This window comes from Serinus canaria, assembly GCF_022539315.1.
Source record: "Serinus canaria isolate serCan28SL12 chromosome 7 unlocalized genomic scaffold, serCan2020 HiC_scaffold_29, whole genome shotgun sequence".
Lineage (NCBI taxonomy): Eukaryota > Metazoa > Chordata > Aves > Passeriformes > Fringillidae > Serinus > Serinus canaria.
In genome coordinates, this window is record NW_026108147.1 from 472,415 (window position 1) to 488,094 (window position 15,680).

General features: G+C 43.1%; 1 long non-coding RNA gene across 1 annotated transcript in view; it reads right to left on the minus strand.

Moving 5' to 3' along the window:
• The window catches only part of LOC127061116 (uncharacterized), a 90,217-nt gene extending 75,435 nt beyond the window's left edge, over window positions 1-14,782 (minus strand). Inside the window, exon 1 of the long non-coding RNA XR_007780589.1 lies at window positions 14,651-14,782. This is a non-coding gene — a long non-coding RNA (uncharacterized LOC127061116). The remainder of the gene's footprint in view (window positions 1-14,650) is intronic.
• Window positions 14,783-15,680: the final 898 nt, after the last annotated feature.

Below are 15,680 nucleotides of genomic sequence, written 5' to 3' on the forward strand. Positions count from 1 at the left end.
TCCCAAAACCAGGAACTGCAAACATTCCACACCAAACTCTGCACTTTTTACACGTTATTAGGGCAGGGCTCACTTTCAGAACACACCAGGTATTCTTTGGTTATGTGCCCTGGAAGAAGGGGGCACACAAGTCACCCTGATTTACTGGAGCAAAAAACCAACACTACATAAAACACACTGGTTATGAAATGGCCACGTCAATAAAGTTAGTTTTGCCCACCAGATAACACACTTGACTAACACCTACAAAAAAATGTAAAACATCAAGAAAAATGCAATTAATACACAGTGTCACCTTGGCTGAGGGAAGCAGTTAAATGTCATTTGGTTCATTTTTCTTTTATTAGTGCTTGCCTGATATTTTAGTCCATGGTCAAGATGGTTTTCAGAATATCCTTCTGTAGGATACAGAACATCCTTCCTTCCAGTAGAATGATATTCCACTCCAAAACCCATAATTTTGGGATGGGGGGAAGGAGTTAAGGTTTATTTGTTCTTCTTATTTTAAAAAGTTATTAATACATAAATAAAAAGCACTCACAAATGACCAATGCATTTTTTTCCACAAATGTTTCCTTCTACAAAAGTAACTTTAAAAAAAGCCCAGTTATTATCATAAACCAAGATATGCATCTTCATTACATCACATCTCTCAAATTTCTTATCTTTATGTTTTGAAATGGCTTTAATATTATAGGTATAAAAGACATAAAGACATCTAAATTGCAGACAACAATTGAAAAATTTAAAATATTAAGTCAAAATAGACTATGAGATGTATCCTAACCAGAAAAAATATTGCCATGACACCATATAAAATCTGAAAGACAGTTCCCAGGGTGAGGCAGAACAAGTATAATGTTGAAGCTTTATTTTGCTGATCTGGTGGGTACAAACACATTGGGAAGGGGGTAACACAAGTTTTTTCTCAGTTTTTAAAAGAAACTCTATGTACAAGGAAGAAAATAACATAGCATTAATAGGAACTGGGATCTCTAGGTACACATTATAAAGAATGTGGAAGAGGCAAAGCTTAAATTTTTCAAAGCATAATGACAGAACTGTACAATCAGCAGAACTGGAGAAAATAAAAAGAAAAGTACTACCCCAAAAATAGCAATTTCCACAACACTGCCAGTAGTGCATGGTAGCATTTTAACTTCCTAACAGAAAAAGAAGAAACAGACAAAAACCCTTTTTTCACCCTCTTCCCTCCAAAAGGCAGAATGGTATTGATGTGCCAAGATCAATTGTTTTATTGCAGAACTAACCCTGGAAGATACTCAGCAGCCATTTCAGCCTGGCCATCACTCACCACAGCAGACACCTGCACCCAAGCCCAGCCCAGCAGGATGATGTGGGAGCCAAAAACCAGCAAGAATGGCTGACAGATAATGACTAATTAATTAATTATAACACCTACTGCATTTAGGGAATTAGACTGTGTCAGTGTACCCTATGGGAGAACATTTTGTTCTACCCAAGCTGCATCCATATGGGACAAAGATATAACTGTGATATCCTCCATCAGATATTTAGAGACTTGCCAAAGGTGCCTGCAGGGATACTGAGTGAGCTTTTGGCTGAGAGAAATGCCTTCAAGGTGGCCAGCACTTGGGGTGGTCCATGCCCAGAAGCAGAAAACACCACTGGAAAGCAGAAATCATTCCATGCAGGGGTTGCTGGCCCAGCCCTCCATCAGCCTTGCATTCCTCACTGCTTTCCTCAACAACCAGAAGACAAAACCAGACATCTTCTGACAAAGAATCTGGAATGCACCACTGATGTGGGTTTTTTCATGTAAAAGGTAATGTATTTAAGGATGAGCATTATCCTATTTTAATGTGAGTTAAAGACTTGCTCCTATCCTGCCTTGACATATTTCTTAATTGTTTTACAGAAACAGCCTTACACGAAGCTTGCAGTCAATGAAACCATATGTAGAGCCATATTTCCTCCCTCACCAGCAACATCATAATGAATACAATTTCATTTCACTGACATCAGGACAAAATATCACTGCTAAATTAACCACAGCTCGTGGTGAGGCCCTGGCACAGGCTGGAGTTGTGAATGCCCCATTCCTGGAAGTTTTAACAGCAGGTTACACTGGCCTTGAAGCACCCTGGTCGAGTGGAAGGTGTCCCTGCCCATGGGTGACCTTTAAGGTCCCTTTCGATCCAAACCATTCCATGATATTCTATCTCTGCAAAATTTAGCTGTGACATATTTTTATCACCCACAAAACTATAAATCGATGGCACTAGGCTTGAACTCAATATAAAAACCAAACCAAAAAGAACACCAAACTTTTGGTTCCGTATTTCTGATTCAGAACACAGCAGAAACTTCCTGATGGTTTACAAAAGGCACTGATATTACCTACAGGGCATGCCAAAAGGAGCCATCAGAAAGGTATATATTTGAGCTGTGTGGGAGAAGGGGGTCTGGTGTCACTTGTGCAGTTTGAAATTCAAAAGCAATTTAAAAAAAGAATTCAATTAGCTCATGCATCTACTGTGAGTAGGAGGTCTCAATGGGGCTGTCAGAGGAAATGCTATTTAATCAACATGATGTCAGTCAAGTGCTTGTCAAACCTACTACAATTTTTCAAAATCCAAAACGTTTTAAACACTAATTGATGGAAAATTATACGCAGCGATCTGGCCACTTTAAAATAAATTACAGTATTTGAATCTTTTCTAGAAATTTCTGGCAGGAGACATTGTTACTAGGTTTATTTCAAAAGCCTCCCTTTCTACTCTATGGAAGAAACGTTTAATACTCATCCACCCAAGGAGGATTTGGACCATCTACAAGAACACTTAATTACACAATTATGACATTACCTGAGACAGGCATTAATTGAACCTGCAGCACCTTGTCCCTGAGTTGCACTACTGCAAGTGTTTCTGAAGAGCAACCCACAGCACCACCCAGACCCAGGCTGCCCCTGGAAGTGTGCTGGGGCAGGTTCCTCTGGGGACCCCACACTGCTGCTGCCCCCACCTCAGGGGCTAACCAGCTCTGCCAGACCATCTCAGGGGCACTGCCTGGCACACAGAAGGATCACACCAAGGTTAAAGACTCTGGAGAAGACAACACAAGAAGAACAAGGTCCAGAAAAGCTGCGAGGAGTCAGCTCAGGGCTAACACCAAAGAGTTATAGGTAAGTCTCCAGACTAACTGTTTTGTTGGGGACTGGTTACATGACAAAGGTCACGCAGACATGCTCTGGATAGCTGAGACATAGAAAAGTACCAGACCAGCTAATCTGAGGCCCTGCACCTGTGAAGACACTGAGTATAGCTGTATTATGATAACAAAGATGCTGTAGAAGAGAGCAGAGCACGAGAAAAGAGAGATGTAAGTTGTAAAGAATGAGGAAGTAAGAATAACCAATAGATTGCTTAGCTTACAGAATATGCATGAGCTTATTATGTGTTGTGCTTAAATGTCTGATGCTCTAATCAATAAAGGAAGCTTGCTGAGTCTCACATTGAGCTGTCACCGAGCCTCCCTCACTGTGACACTGTTGACCCTGGCTCTGATGTCTGAGTAAGGTCAGCCTGGAAACCCCTGGGTTCCTGCACGCTGCTGTTGTGCCCTCCCAATGGCTGCACGGTGACAATCCTGCCAAGGGCCACAGCAGGCACCTTGAGACAGCAGCGGCCAAATCACCATGTGATGTGAGAGCCTTGTAGAGTTCCACCTCTCTGGAGGCCTGAAGCTCTGAAAATCTCTGCTACAACCTTTTTATAACAATTTACTACATCTACCAGTGTGCACAGAAAGTTTCTCTTCAGTAACAGAAAACTATTTTTTTCATGAAGTGAGGGTCCAGGCAGCAAATGGAATCAACAGTATTCCACAACTCCTAAGTACTGTCTGTTGGAACCACGGGTTTGTATCATGCAGAGATACAGGTTAGGCCAGGAGCAGAGTGGTGGGGCTCCACAAGGCTGATGATACTGAAGAGCTCTGAGGGCTCCTCCAGAGGACTAAAACCTCTGCATCAGCTTTTCCCAGCAAAGAGCAAGTTCACTTCAGATAAGTGCCAGGTCACAGAACAAAGCACATTCCAGCTTGTGCAGGAGTACATAAAAAAATATGATGGATGAAACAGCTTCATAAGCATTTCTGAGCTTCAGCAGGAGGTCTCAGCACAGACAGAGCTCTGCTAATTCAAAAGGAATTATTCATAAGAGGAACGGGCGTTCCTGCAGCAGTAGATGAACAAACTGTTAGACCCAAATCAAATGGAAGAGTTCATGTTTCTGTGCTTGAGACTCTGGTCTCCAGCTCCCCCCTGACTGAGGGGGGCTTACCACAGCTACACTGCAATGGAAGACAAGGGGTAAACAGGTTTCTATAAATTGGAACTGAAAAAAATTACAGTATTGGCAATACCACAGTAGGGCCCTACTCAAAGCAACAGGCACTTTACTGAAAATGCTTAGTTTGATTGATAAATTTTTGAGTTATTGCACCCATGAGAATTCTTTGCAGCCTTCCAGTGAGCTCAGGTTATAAAAGGTGCACTTCTGAGGAGCTTAAGTTCATTTTTCTTTGCTTTGGTGACTGACATTCCAGGGAAAGGCTTTTGAAATCACTGGGTTGTTCTGGAGCTCTTGCTAGAATCAGCCAAGCAATGAAAACAGCCTTCTCTAATCACATTGAGCTATAAATGGCTACTAAGACAGCCAGCCCTTTCACAAAGCATGATCCAAAATGCACACACCTGTATTACATCATAAAGAAATTCTTGCAATGTCTCTACACACGTAGCACCACCTGGCAAAAATGCAGCTTGGTTATTTGGAAAGAGAACGGTGCCTGATCACTAATTTGGCTCAGAGCCATCCCCACTACTGACACAGCCTGCAAGATGTACAGATCAAGAGCAGACCTGTTGAGTAGGACTTGGGAGCACTGGTGGGCAAAAGCAAACTACTGGAATGGGGCAGCAATGCACACCTGCAGCCCAGAAAGCCAGCCTTAACCTGGGCTGAATAAAAAGAGTGGCCAGCAGGTCTGGAAGATGATTTGCTCTCTCACAAGAGCCCCCTGGAGTACTGCAGCCAGCTCTGGAGACCCCATAAAAGACAGACCTCTGACACAGCTGCAGAGGAGAGAGGAAACAGAGGCTGATGTGGTGTGAGAGAGGAACATTGCTTGGGGAATGTTCAGTCTGGAGAAGGGAGGACATCCCAGAGACCTCACTGCAGCCTTGCAATAAAGCAGGTGGGGAGGAAGGCAGGCTGATGAGAAAAATGTAGAGGGGCATTCCACCAGGGTCTGGAGTGTCAGGACAAAGGGAAATAGTTCCAGACTGGATTGTACACAATTTAGATGGTTTTGAGTAAGGGCTTTTTGTTCCCTTTTTTGTTATCAGAAACAACGAGGGTGGTGAGACACTGGCACAGGGACAGAGAAGCTGTGGCTGCCTGATCCCTGGAAGTGTTCCAGGCCAGCCTGGAGCAACCTGGTCTAGTGGAACGTGTCCCTGCCCAAGGGAGGGGGATGCAAAGGGGTCCAGATAAGCACTAAGGTCCTTTCCAATGCAAACCATCCTATGATACCAGGAACCATCCAACAGTTGACCAGGATATCCCTAATTTTCAACCACCACCATAAAGAGTTTTGGACTGGAGGTTTTCTGTGGGATTTCAAGGGTATTTTTTGGTTTTGATTTGGGGTTTGTTTTTTGAAGTTCATTGAATCCAAAATGTTTAAGACACGCAGCAGACGACATAGTTGTAGAAATGGATGTAGTATTTAATACCACATAACTGAACAGCCAAACATTGGTTCACTCTCTCCACCTTTACCAGCAGAAGTATTTGAAAACTCAGAATATTGAAACTGCTCTGGTTGGTGTCCTTGAAGAAGTGGGTGTCAAATTGTTTGTTATCATAACGACCTGTCACCAGAGAACTACTCTTAGGTAGCAAATGCACTGCAGATAGATGCATTTTAGTTAAAAGCCTGAGAACTCTGAGGCATTTGGGGGATAAAATAACGATTCCAAACCTAAACAGCAGATTTAGATGCCTGCCTGTTGCCACATCTAACCTCTGCCTCTTCAAAACTGATCTAAACAACCCGAACAGATTCCTGCCTCCACAGAGTCACAATTTAAATGGAGTTTTGTTCCACACTATCACAAACTCCGTAGCCCACTCCACAAACACAGGATTGCAGTTTTGTTTGAAGGTCTTTTTCTTATTGTCAGGTTTATCCTATATCATTAGAAAGACAATGTTTAAATTGGCAATCACCCAAGTTTTGCTTTTGCTTCTTTATGGTTGTTTGTCACTGTGTTTCAAAGAAGCTCGAATGCAATTTTCAGAATTTATTACAACCTATTTTAAGTAGTGCAGAAGGTCCAATGACATTTTTTTTTTCGTTTTACTGTTTGGTAAAAGATGGGCATTCACATTTAATCATATCCAATGATTACCTCAATGAATACAAATGTGTTACATTATCTTTAAATAAATGAATGTCAATATGTTCCAGGGTAACAGAAGTAATTGCATATTGATAACAGTCATTATCATAAGTCATGGTTGCTGGCAGAAAACCCACTTGTATTTTTTAATAAGGTGCAATATTATGGTCTATTTTGAGATGATAGCTTTCTATTTCCCCATACATAATACAGTATCACTTCAATATAGCTGGCAGACTGTGGAAATAGATAAAAATTCAGAATGCAAACCTGCAAACTGTAAGATTTTACAGTCTTTTGAAACTAGTCTGCATAGTCCAAGTACCTCAGAAAAAGCGATATGAGGGAATCATTATCTATGCCAGGCTGATGTACCTTCTGTTCCACTCACCACAGCAGATAATAGCAACCAGCACATTATCCCAAACTGATACAACCAGATAGTTCAGACTTTGCACTGCAGCTCGTTGCCGTTTGCAAAGTAATCTGAAAGACACTTGAGAAAGGGACACGTCCCCCCCGTTTTTGAGGGGAACAAAACTTGAGAGCTAACTCAGATATTCTGTCTGCATCTGAGAGCAGGGAAGTTCTAACACCAATATCAGCACTGGAGGCTCTTGTTCTGCACCACTTTATTGCAGCAGAAAGTCAGCACCTATTAGAACGAGCAGAAAACTGCAGAGCCCTGCAGCGTGGACAGATTATCCCCTGGAAACTGCCCAGGCTGGAGATGACTGCAGCAGGTTTTGCAAAAAAAGCTCCTGCTTTTTTTTGGTCTTATTGGGCAAGGATTTGGTCTATTGGTCTTTTTTGGGCAAGGATGGGTGGGTGGGTCAGGAGGGTGTGGATGGACAAGGTCACAGCAAGGTCACAGCTGAGACACTGCCTGCTCCTCGGCTGCTGGGAGGCCATGCCTGGAACACTGCCTGGTTCTGAGTTCCACGCACAAAAAGTACCTAAAATCAGCACTCCAGGGAGGCAAAAACAAGAGTGCACCTTCAATTTTCCAGTGAAGTAAGGACTTAAGTTCACAAAGCATAGAAAGAGACGGAAGAAATGAGTTTTATTCACCCTGGAGAAGAGGAAGCTTGTGAGAGGTGGGTGTTGCTGCTGCTCTCAGCAGCCTAGAGCATAGCTGTGCAGAAGACATGGCTTTTATTCCTCCCCAAGATAATGAGTGAAAGGATAAGCAACAAATGCTGCCTGCAGCAATGGAAACTCCCATTGCATGAAAAAAACCCCACCAAAAAAAAAAAAAAAAAAAAAAAAAGAAAGAAAAACCAAAAAAAACCCCAACACAACAACTGGAATTTCACAGTGGGAATGGATAGAAGCTGGTAAAGTGGATAGACCTGCTCACAGAGAATCCACCCCCTGCAGAAATTTCCAGAACCCAACCACCTGGGCCAGCCTAGAACAGAGTCTGTTTCCTTCGCAGCAGTTAGATTTTTGACCAAAGCAGTTCTGGTAACACGGTGATGTTGTCACTTCTGCTGAGCAGCATTGGGGCCATTCCTTTGTGTCTCTGCCTCACCATGAACAGACCAGAGGAGGGGCACAGTAGGCTGGGAGGGGACACAGCCAGGCAGGTGACACCAGTCAGATATTCCACATCCCATAACAGCGAGTTGGAGCAGTCAGAGAGGACACAAGGGGGGTTTGGAGGGTTGGCCACGTTTTGCTCAGAAACCTGTGTGCTCCAGCCTGCACACAGCAAGTGACTGAATCCCTTCACAGCATCAGCAGTGTTGAGATAACCTCTGGAGATAAACCAGCCTGATCCCCCTGCAGCAAGCGACACAGGGAGTTTGGGATGCCTCCAGCACACATTCAGCACCAAGAACTTCTTCCTCACATTGAGGTACAGCTCCTCGTGGTTTCGTTTATGGCCATTACTCCTTGTAATGCCTGCCACCGGGCACTGCTGAAAAGAGCCTGGCACCATCCTCTTGGCACTTGCCTTTGAGATATTTAAATGCATTAAATACCTTGCATTATTTTTTCCATGTTATTATTTCACATATATCTTACATTATTATTTTAAACTTGTTTCATCAAGTTTATGACGCCATCAATCAGTTCCCTGACAGCCACAGAAGGGTTTGTGCGAGGGATTCAGCAGAAACACAGTGACCAGCCCCAGCAGGGCTCTGTGCCATCCCTTGGGAATGCCACACCAAGCCCCATGGAAAAGCTTTGTTTATAATCACTCACAACTTCACCAGATAAATACATAATAACACTGTTTTATAGCACTGTTCTGCCATTCCACTGCAGTGTCAGCTCTAACCTTTCTTAGTCACAGCCACACAAATAAATGCATGAAATAAATCGCTCAGGCACCCAGAGACCATGAAAACAATCACCATGAAAACTTTTTCCTTAGGTGAGAAGTGAAATCTTGGGGGAGACAAACAACCCTGAACCCATCTGCGAGGAGGCATAATTAAACCTTCGCTTGTTTCTATGCAACTGCTCCATCAAAGCCTCACGCCTGAAGCTTTCTATCCAGCAGCCACAGCCCAAACTTTAAAGAACACAAATATTTTGAAGCGTTATGGTGGCAATGCCTCAAAGGCAAGCCCCGAGAGCAGCAGCTCTGCCCCGAGCCCTCAGGGCGGGCACAGCCGCCACGGCAGCACAGCGGCCCTCGGGTACTGATCAAACATACGGTTTGATGGGGGTTTGGGGGGTTTCCAAAACATGCGGTTTGATGGGGGTTTTGAGGGGTTTCCGCGGGGTTTGGGTTTTTATTTTTGGTTTTTAAGTTCTCTCCGGCCCAGGCCCAGCTCGGTCGGGCCCGCCGGTTGCCGGGCAACGCCGACCCGGGCCCCACCCGGGCGGGCCGCGCTGAACTTCAACAACTAATTATGCTTCATTAACTCCTCTGATTAACATTGTTACCCCTTCATAAGCACTGCAGTATTTCTCCTAGTTTTTCTAAAGGTTTTTCGACAAGTCGCTCTTGTTAGAGTACGGTTTGGGAGCATTGCTGAGTTTGGCTAAAGGAGCCTTGGTGCGTATCAAAGCACAAAAGCCGGGGGAGAGATGGATTGGGAGAAGGGGACACAAAAAAAGCAGAATTTATGGACAGCGAGGACGGGTTGCAGAAGGCTGAGATAAGGAAGAAGCTAACAAAGATAATTCAGTAATTGCATTGAAAAGCTCTCTGAGAAAAAGATAATAAAAAGACTACAAATATGGGATAATTAGCATGAGACTAGAGGAATCAATAAAAGAATACTAATTAATGAACAGAATTATGCAGTTTATAGCCAACGCACATTAATTTCTTTGTTTGCTAAAAACATACAAATATTGAGAAGTGTTCCAAGTGAGCCTGTACATTTGGGGAACAATCACACACTCCCAAGGCTGCCTTCCAATACTAATGATAGCTTGATTTACCCCAATGTTTTTGGTAATAACAGGGCACCTCCAAAAATTAAGAGCGACAACAACAGAGGTACACAGCTGTTGTTCAAGGTGGAGGTGCTGGTATTCCTTCCAGGAGGAAAGGTGTGCAGAACAAAGCCCCGCCTTGCTTGCAGCAGTTTTAATGAGCAGAGTTAATTGGGATCACCTGCAGCCACACCTGAAGATGATCATTGCTAATTGGGATCACCTGCAGCCACACCTGATCATTGCTAATTGGGATCACCTGCAGCCACACCTGAAGCTGATCATTGCTAATTGGGATCACCTGCAGCCACACCTGAAGCTGATCATTGCTAATTAGGGGCAATCAGGCCAGGGCACTGTGTTGGGAGAACCTTCTGGAAGGGCCAGAAGCACCTGGTGGACCTCAGGCTCTATTTGGGGTGTCCCCATAATGCTGGATGTGCAACTGGGGTTTGCCTAAATGCTTTCCTTGGGAAGCATGCCTGGTGTTGGGATTTCAGAAACAATTCTGGATTGGGGTGACATGAAGGAAAGTCACCTCTTTCCCTGTGCCTTTCTGTCCTTCACAGAAACCATGGGATTCCTGAGAGCACCAGGAGCCTTAGAAAGCCTCCAGGATTCACCACAGACCCAAATTCTCCATGTGGGAGATCTGGAAAATGTGTCTCTGACATCCACCAAAAGTTACAGCTCCTATGAGGGAAGAAAGGTCAATAAAATGTGTCCTTCAGTAACCAGTTGTGACTGAGCACATGCACTTAAAAAAATCCCTCACTATTTGCATACTATTCATTTTTCATGTTAGAGGCCCAGCAATGCTGGGTAATTAGTGCAGGTGTACTGTAAAGTCAATTAGAAAGTGGGCATGTAAAAAAATACTGAATTTGTAATATTTTACTGCCTGGTGAAGGGCATCCAGTTTGGACACTGAACATTTTTGCAGTGAGTAAGCACTTCTATGAATTTCAATGCACGTCGTTTCCCACAGAGTGAAATTTTTATGGAAAGTTGCACAATTCTGAGCTGCAAATGCTCCGTGTGCTTAGTTAGCAGTTTTATGAGCAGCCAAGTTGTGGTTGCTATCAGGTATCTCTTTTTGTTGTGTGCTCTTCTTTAACTTCACAGCAAGTATAAAGGCTCTTCTTAGGAGAAAATCGTCTTTCCACTGAGAATTAATCTTTTTTGGTATGCTCTCTATTTCTGGCTTTCACTCTTCTGCTGCTGTCAAAATCCAGGTTCTCCACAAGGTGACTGACACACTGAGCACCTCTTCCTTCCCTCGATTTTAATAATAAAGAATCTACAGACATCATGATTTGTTTACGCTTTTGTGCATTTTCTGTTGAAGGAATTTTTCCTTTTCTATGACTTTCTACTCCAATTTAAGGCTGAGACAGAGCCCCACTGTTAAAACTATCCAAGGGGGGGCAAAGAACTCAATACCTCTCCAGTCTTATGGTTGATTTCCTACCATTTTTGGGGTCCTCAAGATTTTAAAGGATTCTTAATTAACTGTAGTAATTCTGAAATTGGACAGAATTGCCGTGGATCGTTCAGTGAAGATCTCTACTCACTGAAAGCACAAAAGGGTAATGGGACTAACACTGATGGTATTTATAATGTAGTTGGGTACAGAGGCAAAGCTATCCTCAATATTGATCAAGTAAAGGAGAAGTGATGTGACACAAAGGGGTTAAAGCAGAAAAGGTTATCATTTCAAAGGGAACTTTGAAGGTGAGGCTGTTTATATTCAACAGGAGACACATAAGGCAGTACTTTAAAAATAACAATATTTCAATTCTTATATTTCAGGTATTTCCATGCATTTCATAATGCTACAGAATTGGCTTCTCTCTCTGTACTTACACATAGAAACTACATTATAATGTGAGTTATCCAAATAAATCCTCATTTGGGAGGGCGAGGGCGTGGTGCAAGCAGCAATTATAAAGGATTTCCTGTGTGGAAAGGAGGGCTGGGAGCTCTGCTGAGTGATGTAAATGAGATGAGAATGGAGTCCAAGGTTCTGTTCTCCATTCCCAAACCGGTTACCTCCCACTGTGGCAGATGTGAATGCATATGGGAGAGAGAACAGAGCAGATCAGATCCATCTAGTGGGAGGACAGGAACAATGTGCACATTGATCTATTACATGGAACCATAAATCAAAAAACTCTCACACGGAACAGGAACATATGGATTTGCTTCATATATCACATACTCACATTTTTAATAAGCATTGCATTTAAAATCATGTAAAGTAATAGCACATGAAGATAGGATAAATGAAAGCAGAAGTTTTGCCACCAAGTATTCTTTAAATCAACACAATCTCCTTTTTTAGCTTCATAGCTAATGTTAAATTCAGTTTTTTTATGTTTGAGCTTGGAGTCCTTTAAATATACCTCCTGGGAACTGAAATATTTCTAATAAGAAATAGAGCATGGTAGAACTTTTATTTCTAATTCTTCCTCCCTGCCCTGTCTGTCTTCTCACTCTTAATGCCATTAGCATTTGTTACTTTTTGCAGTGGCTGGTTTCCTGGAATGCATTTTCCAAGAGGAGTTCATGGTAACTATTTATTGTGGTGGGACCTTGTTTTTGTTTCTGTCACATAGTAAAAAGTTACCTTTACAACAAAAGAGCTGAAGTCATGGTGAAAAATCATCCAGAAAGTTTCTGAGTTATAAAAATATGTAAATTATGCAAAGCCAAGTCTTGCCTGAAGGGTGAGAGACAGGAAGCCTTAAAGTAAGTTGACACAGTTTGTGAAGTGACAGACAGGCCTTGTTCTTGTGCAGGTTTTAAAATGGTAAGAAATTCAAAGAAAAAGGCCTGTAGTTAAACTGAAAATCACACGTCTCCACAAATCTGAAGGAAATGTGTCCTGGGATGATTAATTTGCTGGTGTGAATGTCCAGCAGCTTGGCACACGAGGAGTCACCCTTATCTGGTCAAACGTTTGATGGAAGGTGGATTTCATTAATACTTCCACCAATTTTTCCAATATTTTCCTTTTTTACACTAAGCAGAAATAGCAATTGAGCTGCTAATTTTTTATCCCCTCTAACTATCAGTGCTGTATTTTGCTGCAGATGTCCTCAGAAAGGATTCGCTGCTGCCATAAAAAAATGCTGTTGATGGTGGAAAATGCATTAGATCAAATTATTCCTTCACAATGGGCACAGCCTTGCAGGAACAGGATAAAGAGGCTGCATGGAAGGGGAGGATGGAATTTCTGATGCCCAAGATGATGGGGATGGACCCTAGCAGGGAGGTGCACCCACTCACCTGTGTACCACTTTTATTCCTGTTCAAAGGTGTGACTGCATGGAAAGAAGAGAGAAGTGGCAGAGCTTTCCAAAGAAGGTGGAAGTTCTCATCACCATGACAAGAAAACAGGAGAAGAAGGGAGATGTGTTGATGGTTTTCCACACACAGGGTGGGACTGCTGTGATGTTCCTCGAGCTTTATTGCAGCCTCAGCCTCCTCACATGGTGGAGACAATTGGAAGGTGGCAAAAGCTCACATCCTGCCAGCAGCAAAGCTGAAACAGAAGAGTCCTTTTCTTCTCTCATTTTGGGTGTGGCACAAATTCCTTCTTAGGAAGCCTTGGGGGCCACTAACAAAATATATTTTTCTTTGGAGAAAATTTAATTTTTTTAAAAGGCAGACAAATCAGTCAATGGATATTGTGGACAAAACACTTTGTCCATGCCTCCAATGAAACAGTGGATGAAACTGGAGGGGGAAGACAGGAAAGAACAAGACACTCTTTTTTCACCTCTCTAACAATACCACATATCTTACTTTTGCATTTTTTCCTGACCACAGTGCTGTCTCCTCAAGGAAGTGAAGTTACTTCAGCTGCTCCTGTGTGAGGTTTTTCTATTAATACCCCTTGCAAGCAGCCTTCCTGCAGAGTTTGCCTGCGTGCCTTTCCTCGGCCACATCTGCCGGCTGTGCGGGAGCAGCTGCGCAGGAGCAGTGACATTGAGGAAGGGCAGGACTCTGACACCACTGTAACTCTCTGTGGCCAGGCTCTGCACGAGGGCTGCAGTGGGGCAGTGACCCCTGTCCCCCCAGGGCTCCCTTGGAAGGGCACCTGGCAGGCAGGGACATCTTGTCACAGCACCTGGGCACATCCCAGTCTGTGCCAACGGACTGCAGCTCCTCCTCCCTGGGCAGGAAAGGGGGTTTGTTGGAAAAACTGATCAGTGGGCTTGTGAAAGTCACAGCAATGACCATGAAACCGTTTGGGTTTGTATCGTTGTCTCTGCTTTTAGTGAAGGAGCAGGACCAGGCTGAGAAGGATTTATAGCTCAGATAAACATCAGTCTCAGAGGCCCTGAGGTTTTCAAGGAGCAAGCAGTCAGCCACAGCTCAAAGCAGGCACAAGTTCCTTGGTACAGACCATATAGAACTTTCTAATCCAATAGACACATGCCACAACATTTATTTTGCTTTTCTAACCTGCCACCTTTACTAAATTTTGCTGCACTGTGGATACTTCTGTCCAATGGGCTGCTATCTCACACACACACACATATATTTTATAACATAGATTATCTATAACATATATTTATAACACATACTATCTATATATTTTATCTATAACACATTTCTATTTTACCTTCCAAACCCTTATGTTACTCCACACAAACACAGCCCTACACTATAAATCCTTCACCATCTCATCAATGCAGTTTCTCACTTACTTAAGGCATCTTCTCACAACTAGAGAAATACAAGTTTATGGTTTTTCTACTTACTGTCTGTGCATTGTATTTTTACCTCAATCCAAGCTTCTTCCAAGGCTGCAGATCAAACCCTTCAGTGCCTGTGGAAGTTTCTGTTTTTCTGATTCCCACAGGTTTGCTCAGAGCAATAACTCCAGTCGTGTACCATTGCTACAGAAATAGCAAATTTACACTAGGTCCTACAAAAGAGAGTGGTTGTGGCTTTCATCAGCTTCATATCAAAACCAAACATCTGTGCTTGATTATGTGGGTCTTTTCTGGATAATGATAAACAGTAAAAAAGAGCTTCAGTATCATCTCACATTATAATAGCATTTTTCAAAAGCACTGAATTCTGTTAGACTCTGGCATTGTGTCCATATACATAAAAATACAGGAGTCACTTCTCTGACTTAAAATCACCAAGCTAACATCTGAAAGAGCCCCGTGGGAGGTGTTGGGTGGTTTGAGATGTGTTTGTAGTGATGGATAAGCACTTCAGGCACCAGGCCTCCCAGGGTGAGTGAGAAGTCAGGGTTTGCAGGAGGTGAGGGTGCAAAGTCAGGTCCCTGTGAACAAGTTCATCCCCCCTTGCTGGGCCTTGCCTTCAAAGAGCAGCACTTGGCCTTGCCATGACCTGGCCCTGGTCTCTCGTTTAGCCATCAAAAGAGGCAGAGATTTCAGGATGATGCAGTCAGTCCTAGCAGAACGTGCACCTGAGGCAAGGCAGCCGAGCTGTCTGTGCTGAGGGGATGTGACACTGAACACACCTGCCTGGAATCAGGGAAATACAGAGACCCACAAGTGCAGGCTGGTTTTAGTTTAACAAGAAAAACCTGGGTTTGAAAGAGAGCAAACAAACAGTAGAATTGTATTCAATCATTTCAGCTGCACAGTTCTCACTTGAGGAGCTTTGATCATGTATAATCCTGCTGAAAGGCTGCCTTGTAACCTGCCTCACATACATTATGTTGAAATGCTGTGGCACTAGTGCATGACAGAACTTTATTTTCCATTAATTCATTCTTTGCTGGAAATATAAACACTCTATATGCTTAATAGCCCAAAAAATGAATAGTATTGCT